The following is a 12,018-nucleotide window of genomic DNA, read 5'->3' on the forward strand; positions in this document are numbered from 1 at the left end:
GGTAGCCTGCAGTTTCTGCATGTTTTCTTTGCTTGGACAGACAGAGCTGAGGACACGGGATGGCTGCTGCATGTTATTTTTTTCAGCGCACTTTCAGGAAAGCTGGAAGCTCTGCTGGGATGGCAGGAGAATTATTCCATGTTACCCTGCTAAATAGCATTTAGTCATCTGCCAAATTAGCTTCTCAGAGACTGATCTTCCAATACCAGGACATGAGATGAAGTGTGACAAGCAGGATAGGAATTGTGTCCTGCTCCTAGCCATCTCCCTAGTTTCCACATGTTAAATTACCTACAACTTTAAAGGAATTGCTGCTGCACAGGGGAGGGAATCAACTTCTAGCTGGGAAGCACAGCCGTAAGTGCATAGCAAGCAGCACTGTGAGCATCCCTTCACCCTTTCCCTCAAGGCCTTGATTTTCTTCTGCCTTCCCCAGTATCATTAGGTGTAACATCATAAAAATGAATGCAATGATACCCAATCTTTGCACCCGTTCCTCATCGTTTAACCCTTCAGTTTCCCAAAGCAGACAAGCCTGCAGCCAGCCAGCACCTCTGCTTCCTTTTCCGCCCCAAAGCAGCCTGGGGTGCTGCAGAAGGGCTCGCAGGGACAAGGACTTGCCAAGGTTTCTAAGCCACTTCAGCCTTGTAAAAACTTGGGCAGGGTTTGGGCATATTTGCGCTTCCATCTGCTAAGCAGACCATGGGGCAAGGGGGAGAAAGATGAAGCAGCAGCTTATGGGTAAAATAAGTCCTCTAGAGGTTAGGCAGGCAATCTCCACTATGGAGAGTCCATGGCATCTGCAGCCTTAAATTTTTTTCCTTTTAGCAGGGCTTGTCACAAACAGAAGCACACCGATATTGTATTCATGTTTTCTGTTGTTTTTTTTTTTCTTTAGGTATTAGAACAAAAATACAGCATTAAGTCTTCCACTGAAGTTTATAAAATATGTATTATTTAACCACACGACCAGAAGAGCTCCCTAAGGTAACTGCTTATTAAGGCAGTTCTTTAAAAATCACTATTATGTATCTAGCAGACCAGAACAGCTCCTTTGAAGCATTTCCAGTCAATCCCGCTAATAAATATTTAGCACGATGCAAACTGAAAATGCACTCTCAAAATCCTTCAGAAAGGTAGCCACTAGATAAAGTTTACAGCTTTAGCCGCTTGGTATATTTTTCTCCCTGAGACTCCACCATCAGTGAGAGCACATTATCATCTTAATTGCATGCCAATTTAAAAAATGCAAATAATTATTTTTTCCTTAAAACAACAAATGAAGTGGAAAACACTTTTTTTCGTCCCCCTTCCCTTCTCCTCCACGATTAAAAGCTTCCTGCATTTACAGAGTCCTTTAAAAAAATATTCCCAGGGTATCAGAAAACTATTCTGCTCTGAAGCACAGCCAATTCTTGAACCCAACTAAAGAGCCTTTGGCTGCAGACGTGTGCAGGAGTGAAACAGTTATTTAGCAGAAATATGCTACCTTCAGTGATGGAAAGGGATCTGTGGGTTAGAAGACCCTCAACAGTGCAAACTGCACGTGTTACAGTGTTGTGCTTCAGAAAACAAGACCTGGAGATAAAGAGGGCATGGAGATTACTTTGAATAGCTCCATCCCATACCCACAGAAAAAAAAAAAAGAACCAAGCGACGAAAGAGAACATGGGAATGATGCTGTAAGAATGAACACAAAGGACTCTTCACCAGAAGAACAAACTGAAAGTCTACTGCAAAGTTGATTTGCTTCTATTTTGTGCTACTGTGCATTATTTTTTGATTGCAGGAGAAAAAGCATGGATGCCCTAGGGCATGTAATTTCTAGGCATTTTTGGCTTTCTTCGCAGTTTTTTTTGGTGCGGCTTGTGGTTTTGGTTTTGCTCTTTGTACAGACTTGCTGTTGTTTTTTAACGGTTTTTCTTTTCTGCAGTGCAATTTTATAGCAATAAAGAAACAAAATCATCCATGTTTTGGTGTAATTGAAAATCAGAGATTTACAATTAGGGACAATTAGGTACTCCAGTGAGTAAGGAGACAGTCTCTAATGCACCGAACACAGATTTGCTTGCAGTGCTCCCATCAACTAGAATGGGAATTATGGGGATTACCACCCATGCACCTTTCTGAAAATTTACTTCTGTACTTACATTACCATAAAGCACTCTCAGTGACAGAGCACAGTGTACCAGAGGGTTGCTATTGGTATACAAGTCTGTACTATACAGAATTAACTTGGGAATGTTCACCTTGAATTCAGGTAATGTCCAATCAAAGAATATAAAGCCAATATGGTGACAATTGGTCGGCAATACATATACAGCATATTTACTCTGCATGTTAGCTGTATGCCTGACCGTCTTCCTACACAGTTTGCTCTTCTGCCTCAAATGTGAATGACAGAAGCTTTAATGATTTTTCATTATTGATCTGACAGCTGTTTCATGAGACCACACTGATAAATGAAATTTATCAGCCATTCAGGTCATTCTTACTTGATGAAGGGTCTGTTATCTTCATAGCTAAAGAATGCATAGACATAAAGACAAGAACACCAACATTAGAAATATAACAACATAGAGAATATAGCTTACTGCTTGTCTCCCTCCCTTCTCCCACCAGCCATCACCAAAAACAAAAGCAGACTGGCATCAGGTGCGACTGGTACACACCAGCCAGCCTGGCTCGCTGCCCCAGGGAACTGAAACATGACTGAGGACACTGGCTTCACAAACAGAAGCAAGCATTGTTACTGTGAGCCGCAGCTACCCCTCTTGGCTCTGATTGTGCAGCTGTCAATTGACTTTGAAATCTCTTTTAAAAATCGTGGCCATCTCTGGAGAAGATGAGTTTTGAAACTCCAGCGTAGCCACCACAGAAGGCTTTAATGAGTTCAGGTGGCAAAACTTCACCGTGCCTCTAGCACACTCTGTCTGCAGTGCTGTAGTGTATTACAGGAACCTCTTTGCTGCTATTTACTTTTTCATAAGTGTAACTCCCAAGTTGCCAACTTATGAGCCAGACTGCAGTGTTATCTTCTTTTTGAGATAATGGCATTAGGATCTTCTAAAGCCCTGAGTGACAGAAAGCATTGACCTATTTGCTCTCATTTCATGGGGAAGGACAAAGAAAGGATTCTGCCAAGCAAGAGAGCAAAGCAGCCTGCTGCAGTGAAGAAGCAGCCAAGATGGACCACTCAAAATGAGCTTCTGCCTCGGTGGGGACACAAGATTAGCCGCAGCAATTTTCCTAGGGGAGTCTCCCTGACCTCCTGGGACACGCTCTGCACCTAATTCTGCCTGCGTGGCGGGTGATGTGCAACATGTGGCGAGGACAGGCCAACTCCCAGGCCTCCTCTTCTCCCTGGCGTGGAGCTTTTGAACCTAGGATCCCTTGCAGTGGCCACCATGGGTGCCAGAGATGGAGGCTGGTTCAGTATGTTCATCTCATTACCCCTGCCAACGTAGCTGGGGCCAGTCCATCCTGCTGAGACCTCCTTTGGTCAATACTGGCAACCTGTCAAGCTATACCCTCTGCTAAACAAACCTCCCCACTTGGAGGGGACCTGGTTCAGCCCGAGTTAGAAAGAAGCTGTATTAAAGCTGAACGATTTTCATCAGTAACTTCCGACTGAGAGGGACACTAAGTATGTTCAAGACGAGGCTTTGTGTTTTCTCCTCACAACAGCTAAAGCCGTGTAGGGACAACTTCTGTACCATTCACATGCACCTGAAGCCACAGAGGGGCCATCTGAGTATCAACAGTAGCAGGATTTAGTCCTCATGGGAGGAAGGTGGTTTCACACAGTATATTGTGCAAACTTTCCCATTTTCTTCCCACCTTGTCCTTGGCTGAGACGGAAGAGGCAGTGATGCTGCTGGTCCCAGCTTTGCCCTGGCATGGTCACCTGGGGTCTTTGGGAAAGGGAGGGCACAGTCATCGAATGGGCTGGATCTAGCCACACTCATAACACTTGCCCTAATTCCACTCTGAGCAGCAAGATACAAGTAGAGGACACACCATGAGGGACAATATAGCTGTCCCCACATCACTGACAGGTAAGCAGTGCTAGCTCAGCTTGAGTACTGACAGCATCCCTGGGCTGTAGCCCTTCCTGCCTCCATCCCCATGCCCCCCCAGCCATTGACAGCTCCCTGCAGCTCCGCTCCAGCATCCAACCACCCCCTTCAGCTTCCCTGGCTGCCATCCCCGCAGGGATCCCCCCCCCAGGTCATCAGCTGCTAACCTGACAGCTGCTGGCCTTAGATCTTGTGCCACATCTGCCAGCTGCATGAGGACATCTGAACTACCCAAGGCACTCAAAGGTGGTATCTAACAATGCACGGGGAAAGCACAAAGCATATCAGGATCAGGAAGGAAGGAGGAAGCAAGTACAGAGGAGGTGGCTTGATGCAGGCAACTGAGTCCCTGCTTCCAAGACACAGCAAGGAAAGCTCAGCTCCTTTAGCTTAGCAAAACATAGGCTGAGATAGTGTGACCTCTGCATCTGCACTGCATCTGGGGAGGTACCAGGAACACAGAAAAGCCATTGGTATTAAAAAGCTCCCCACCTTAGCTGCACCAACGGGGATCTCCAACCCATCCCAGACATATAGCACGATGTTGGTCAAATCCCTCTGCTTCTCTTTACCCTCTCATCCACTCAGCCTGCAAGATCATCGGGGCAGGTTTCCGTTGTGCTCATGGCATGTCTAGCACCGCAGGACCTGCAGCTCCCCCATGATGCAATTAAATTAAATGAAGATGTGAGACAGTCTGGACCTCCCAGCCCAGCAACGTGGGCAGAAGCAGGGCATGAATTTCTATTAGTGTGTTCACAAGCACTCAGGTTTTATGGTAAAGATTTTATGGTTGAAATGTGGCTGGTGATAACTTATAAAAAGAGAGAATTAGGGAAATTTTTTACTTTGTTGCTGCTATCCAGACCCTTGCAAAGTTTTTCAGCGATCTGTAACAGCTTTTCTTCAAGGCAGATGAAGGCTCCGTTTCATCTTTGTACAGACAAAACGTGAAATCAGTAAACTCAGATGGCCTTTTAGCTTGACGCTAACATTTCAAAGCAGCTCAGGAGAAAATCGTCAAAAAGACCCAAGCAGTTTGTTCCCCATTTCCAACCTGGATGTGCCTAGGACCCACTGCCCAAAGCAAGCAGGTGACTAAAGAAGTGAGATTTTCAAAGACACCTAACTCCCAAACACTTCAAGTCTCTACACATAGTGCCCGTAGGACTTAGTCTCTTATACCCCTCATGAAATACAGATCATTTCTTTTCATTTTAACAACTGAAGTGTTGTAAGAAGCTTAACTCTTGTGTTAGCAACAGTTTGTGTCTGACAAAAATTACTCCAGAATGTTATTTTCTTTCCCCTGGTAAAGTCTGTGAAACCTATCAGTGCTGCAGTAATACTGTGTCATTATCTGCAATACATAAAAACTATCCCTTAGACAAGAGAAAAGCCTTGGAAGAGCCTTAGCTCACAGGAAAATGGAGCTGCTAATTGAAAAACTGAGATTATATTCACTAGCAGTACAAGCAAATAGTCAAAGTAGAAATTGTTGGAAAACCTAGCTTAGCAGAGCTTCAGACACTAGATCTACAGTGCCTTCTCCAGATTTGGATAAATTCTTCCCATTCCTGGCAGTAAGAGACACAGCCCACTGAATTTAAACTACGTGACTCTGATCCCTCCATAGTTAATGGGAGACTGGTACCCTCAAAGAGAAAATTATCCCCTCCAGAATAGGTATTTAAGGTAGGTGAGGCTTCACCATTCCCTGAAGAAACACCTTTCTCTACTGACTGCAGAGGAAACGTGAATGATGGCTTAGGTGGGGGCTTCACTTTCAAATACCTGAAGTTAAAAAGCCTATCTTTAGTGGTTGTATTATTCCTTTAACCTGCAAACTCTTACCTCACCTCCCTTGTGTTTCTTCGCAGCCCAGATGATGGATAGTGGATGGTCTACCAACCTGTATAAATACCTAATTCATTTTCTAATCTTAAAAAAGCCCTGACTTTACCTTGGGGCAAAGACTTCTTAAGGTTAATTACACATCACATAGAACTCTTTCAAAATCTTATTTAAGTTAGATGTATTTCAATTTCCCAGAGTACTTTCTCCTTCAGTGATGAGAAAAGATTGTTCATGTTACCTTCTGTATTCCTGTGGTATTTCCAGACCAATACTTTTTTTTAAAAGTTGCTAAAATTAGCTACTTATATCCTTGTTTAGATGCTTAAGGAATTTCAAAACCAATGCATCCTAAGCTCGGAAAAACCTTTTGTGCTGCCTAACCTTTTAAAACCCCAACATGCATCTTTTTGACACAAAGCAACTGAATTGCCATAACATACACTGACAGCCCAATACAGACACACAATCTGCAACTTATATTATATGGTGCAAATCACTTCCGTGTATGTAGATTAGCAATATCCTGGGTTGCTAAAGACTTCATTTCTTTTTGCAGCAGGAAAAGTAAGGCAAGAATTTACGTTCACACACTGAATGGTCCTAAAATGCTGCTGAACAGAGAAAGCCTGTTATCAAAAAGTAGCTATTCAGCTCACATTTAAAAAGAATAAGGTCTGGTCTTCTTACATTTTGAAAAGAGTTTACTTTCTTTATTTTTTTTTCTATTTAACAAAGTGTAGTTTTTAAACCACATTGAGAGTAAAACTGGGCCTTTAATAAAACCCTGCATAACTAATCAGCTTCAGGTTTTATCATTTTATTCAACCCTTTATGGTTTAACTTTACTTAACTCAAATTTATCACTCTTTCAACAATTCAAAGTATTTCCCCATCTCTCTGATAGCAGGAAAAGGCTCAGTAAGCACATGGACTCAGTGCTTGGGCCCCAAAATAACACAGTTTGGCTAGCAAGCAAAAATGCCGAAGTGAGTGCACAGGATCTTTAGTAGCTGTTACAGGTGATGAAACCCAAATAAAAATAGATGGATGATGTGCCCCCTCGAAAGCATTTGGAAAGACCCATGGAATTCATTTTAATACGGTGCAAATAAAGCAGAGAGACAGACGTTTCCTGCAGGCAAGCACGAGAGAGACACAAAATCATAGAATCATAGAATAAAATAAAGCATGCTATTGTGTCTCCCACTGCCTGCCAATATGAGGCAGTAGGGATGCTTGTTTTCTTTTCCTTTTGTTTTTTTTTAAGTTTCAAGGATTAGAAAAGATTGATTTATCGAACTGTTGAAAATCTACAGGAAAGAGTTTGGAAGTCCAGCACTCCCCTCATAAAGCAAACGGGTTCATTGCTAATTAGTGAAGGAGCACCTTCATGGTGAGAAAAATCAATTGCAAGCAATAAAAGAGTGCTTAAAGGATTTTGTCTTGGCGTTTTGTGACAAAGTTACCACCTTGATGGCATGAAGCCAAGTATCTTCCTAATCGCCTTCCTTAGGCTGCTGGTGTTCATCACACAGCTTTCCAAGTCAACATTTCCAAGTCTCATCTTCTGGCTCCTGCACTGTCTTTGACAGGAGGTGGCCAGTCCCCTGAAGACCTCTGTAACCACCTTGGGGGTCAGCAGGCCTGTCACAGCTTCATTTGCAGAAGAAACCCCTGGCTTTACATGCCTTGGAGATCCGTAAAGGTTGGGGTCCTACCTCCTGGCATAAATTTTATATAGATTGGAAGCCACTTCTGACTTCCACCTGTAGCTCTGAAAATTTTATCCAGAAAAGTGAGTCCAAACCTTCCTTGGCCCTATTGGATGTCCAAGCCCAGGATTTGGGGCAACTTATGCCTGATTTTTTCTGCTAAAGGCAAAGCATCATCCCTTTCCCCCTCAACTCATCTGGGGAAGTCATGGCTTACTTTCTGAGATTTGTTCTTAATTATTGCAATTGGAAAGAGGAATTCTGTTATGCTCATTTCATTTTCTGTAAGTAATTAATTACCCTCAGAATTGCTTACCCTGTTTATTTCCTTCCTCCTAACTTTGCAAAGGCATGGCATGATTATTCAAACCACACTGATGTGTAACCACATATCTGATTGTTTCCACACGACACAGATTCAGCAATGCCTTTAGACATATTTGTATTATTCAAATAGCACCAGCAGGGTTTGCTGACAAAATACTTAAAATGTATGGCCTTTTAAAACAATAATAATGATTTATGGGTTCATAGAAAGACCTTAGGTATTTAATATTTTCCAGGACACTCTCTCAAATCAATAACCACTGATTATTTTTTTTTTTTTTAATTCAGAAAGGATGACACCTGTCAGCGGGAAGATTAGTGTTTTACAATGACCATTCAACATTAACGCAGCCATCACAAAAACCATAGATAAACAAGCAAAACCCAAAGCCATAACAGTGAGATATTAACCAAACCCATCTGTGAAAAACTTGATCAGCAGCAGGCTGCAACAAACAAAAAACGGATGCTGCCATCAACATCACTGGGTGAAAAAGGCACCCAGACAGAAGTGCAATCTCAGATGATTTTTCAGCATCGGCAGGGTTTCTGCCTCTGAGGTGCTCACAAACTCTGCACTCTGGGAAAATATAAATGTGCTGCATCTTTTCTTGGTAGGAAGCTTGTAAATTCTTCATTTTGTGCCAACTCCAAGTGATTTTTCTGGGTTTGTTTTAGGCTGCCTGTTCAAAGTTTGCTCATGCAGAGATGCAGATGAAGGTTCTATAGGAGCAGCACTGAGCTACCCAGGGGACTAGGAAGCATGATGCTTTCTTACACAGGATCCAGGGAGATGCTAAGCTGACCGTCTGGCTTGTGAAGGCATGGTACTCTCTCTCAAGGCCATATGAGACACAAAGATCATAGCCTGAGCTCCTGTACAAGGGAAGTGAGGGAGGTAGTTCCTACTGCCCAGCTCAGTACTCCGTGGCTAATATCTAAACTTTGCACAGGGGGAGGTTTTCCAAGGGAGAGAAAAAGCTATTCTTCATTTTCAGAAGTACCCAGATCGTTTGGTCATCCTTGCAATGTCAAGTTTTCTGAGAATGCGCTGCCTGCATGCCCCAAGCACCATGAAAACACACACTTCATTTCTCATCCGAGTTTATCCAGTCCCGAGCTGTGGCTCAGGGGTTCTTTTTGTTCCCTAGGATCAGATTATCCTTTCCTAGAACCCAGGGATGATTCCTCTCCAAAAGGCATCCCTGGAGCTACTGTGCTCTGAGCCTGCTCTCCTCAGAAGACAGAGGAATCCAAAAATGTTGCACCTAGCACAGCTGGCTGGGAAGGAGAGATTTTCAATGCCCTGTTCTTGACCGCTCACTTAGTCTTCCTATTTTGTTAGTAGGGCTGTATGAAAATCTTAACAGAAAGCTCATTCTTTACAGGCACTGCTATTTTATTTAACATTATAAGTTACAGGTAATGGCCAGTCAGGATTTCGGGTCATGTTTAACAGAGGTTCACTGTGGCTCCTGTAAGTGTTTGCATTCACTAGCTTGTTTCAAACCCTTTGCACTCATCCTTTCTACCACTCATGCCAACACACACACCTCCTCGAAGCTGCATGGGTTCATGTAACCTCCTCTCCCCGCTTGCTGCTCCAAAGAAGGAGCCTGCACGTTGCCACAGACCCTCAGCCCTTACTTTGCCAGGGACTGAGAACGTTGACAACACAGGATTGGGCCTGCTGCACCCAGACGCTGCGCTGGGCACGATCCCAAGAGTTGGATCCCTTCGTTGTGCTGTGTCCTCACTGTGCACTCCCAGGCAACCATAAATCCAAAAGTAATGAAGGATTAAAGTGCTGCTGCAAGTCAAGTCCACCAGGTGAACCCAATGCAATATTCAACTCCACAGCCTTTGGCATCACAAAGTATTTCCAAGTTGTAGCATCTTACAATTTAACAAAAAAGATCTGGAAACCGATAGATGAGTTTAAATCTCAACAGAAAAAGATGAAATAATTCTTACTGTCTCCATACTTTCACTTGTTTCTAAAATGGCTAGAATAACGCAGAAATTAATCTTCCTTTAGTAAAAGGATACCTGCTACAAATTATTGTTCTGCATCGGTGATGTAAGCTCTTCCTACGAAAGAAGAAATCTTGCATTTTCAAAAGTCTAACTCATTCCTCACTGCACCAAACCCAGGATGTTTACTTTTTCTGCATTTCAATCAGATGAGTAAATAAAAGTAGACTGGCTCTACCTCTGTTCCTGCCAGCACAATACTGCTGTGTTAAATCAAGGATTTAATTTAAACATTTCCACAGAGGATTTTTCGAAGTTCTATTTAACCTTTGTTTTCAATTTTCTACCTAACTCTGAGGATTTTTTTATGATTTAAGAAAACCCGCAGGACTGAAACAACAAGCTAATCTGGGGGCTGGGATTAGTCATGTCTCTTTAAATAAAATACATATGTTGAAGCAAGAAAATGAGCAGATAATCACTTACACCCATACAACATATGGGGAGAGTGGGATATGGCAACGGTTTGTAAAGGAGGCATATTTTCAAGAGGGGCTTCTCAGTTTTGTGTGTGATGCTCCTTGCCCCTCGCCTCACCCAGTCTGGGTCAGACTCCCTAAAAGAGCCCAGACTGGGCTTTGTGAGGTTTTATACGGTAATAATCAATGTTGAGTCTTTGCATTTGGCTCCTACTTTTGGTTTTTGGGTTGCACATTCTCAGATTTATTTCTGTAAGCCTGTGAGCAAGAGGCTCTCATGGAAAAAAAAAAAAATAAAAGAGTACGGTGTGAGTTTTGTTTCAAGTCAGAAGCTTAAGAGAACCTACACTTTTTTTATTTATCCATTAAATCAGGGCTGTGTGCCTTTAGCCCTGGACCATTTGAAGCTTCTACGGCAGCCAATGAGCTGAGGGGGGCTCATTTTGGTCATTTGGGGATTGATTTCTGAAGGCTGCACTGCAGGACATTTCTGCATCACCCCCATTAATGGGATTTCAGTGTGTGTTCTTGTGAATCCGGCCACAATATCTAAAAACATTCTCTCCTGCATGTTCAGAATAAATACATTTTTTCCAGGGAATTTCAGGTTTTTGCTATAGTGCTTATTCTGTTGTTGCAGAAGGTGAGATGGGAGCAGGTTTCCACAAGAGGGAAGAAAGCTGCACCAAAACTACAGTGATTAATGCCAGGATTACACTATCTCAAGGCCCCTAATTAATAGTGCCTCTTTAGCAACAAAAGCAGCTCCCAGCTAAGACTCTGTGTCTCCCTGTCTGAAAGATAAAAATTAAATTTCCAGGATGACTTTTGGGTGGGTTTCTGTTGCACCGGATGAGCTTTTCCAACAAACTCAGGACTACAGCCTGACATGCTCCTCTTTGAAGAGGTCCCCATGAATTGTGCTTTCTAACGAGCACCCAGGTGGCCTATAGCACAAGCCAATCTATACCCTGGATAAAACAATAACGCAATAAAAAAGGACAAAAAGAGAAGCAAGCTGACAAAGCCCTTCGCCTCCTGCCTTCTTTCTAGCGGGTCTGCAACTGTGCTTGGCAGCTACGGCTGACGTGTTGCCCTTCCAAAGTAAATAAAATAAAATCTCATTGCCACATACTGCAGTGCAGAAGAACGTCAGGAAGTCTGGTCTGGCCGGGGGAAACGCTAACAAACCCAACCGCAGCCAGGCAGCACCTGTGGGAGAGGGGACGGGCACCCATGGGAACTTCAAAGGAAAGATTATGTCTGTAAGGAAGAGAAAGGATGGCTTCTGGTTTCTGCAAGGAGAAAGGAGGTTCCACCCTCTCCCCTCTGGCCATTTGGAGATGACCTGTGTAACATCAGGCGCTGCAGCTGCTCAGCCCTGTTGATAAATCCATTCAATCCGCTTATAGGACTTGCCTTTTGTTAACTAAATAACTGCTCTGCTCTCCCCACCCAATTTTCTACCAGTTTTCCATGTCAGTAACTAACGCGCCCCACATTGTGCACAATAACAGCATACAGCAAAGACAGGACCTCAGATTTCAGTAGATATGGTGAAGAGCACATCTGGATTACCATCAGTGTGGC

At 43.3% G+C, this 12,018-nt stretch overlaps 1 protein-coding gene across 1 annotated transcript in view; it reads right to left on the reverse strand.

The window, feature by feature from the left end:
- ADGRL3 (adhesion G protein-coupled receptor L3) overlaps positions 1–12,018 on the reverse strand; it is a 348,528-nt gene that overhangs the window by 32,576 nt on the left and 303,934 nt on the right. The gene's annotated exons all lie outside the window — the stretch shown is intronic.

Source organism: Nyctibius grandis, chromosome 6 (assembly GCF_013368605.1).
Source record: "Nyctibius grandis isolate bNycGra1 chromosome 6, bNycGra1.pri, whole genome shotgun sequence".
NCBI classification, from domain to species: Eukaryota; Metazoa; Chordata; class Aves; order Nyctibiiformes; family Nyctibiidae; genus Nyctibius; species Nyctibius grandis.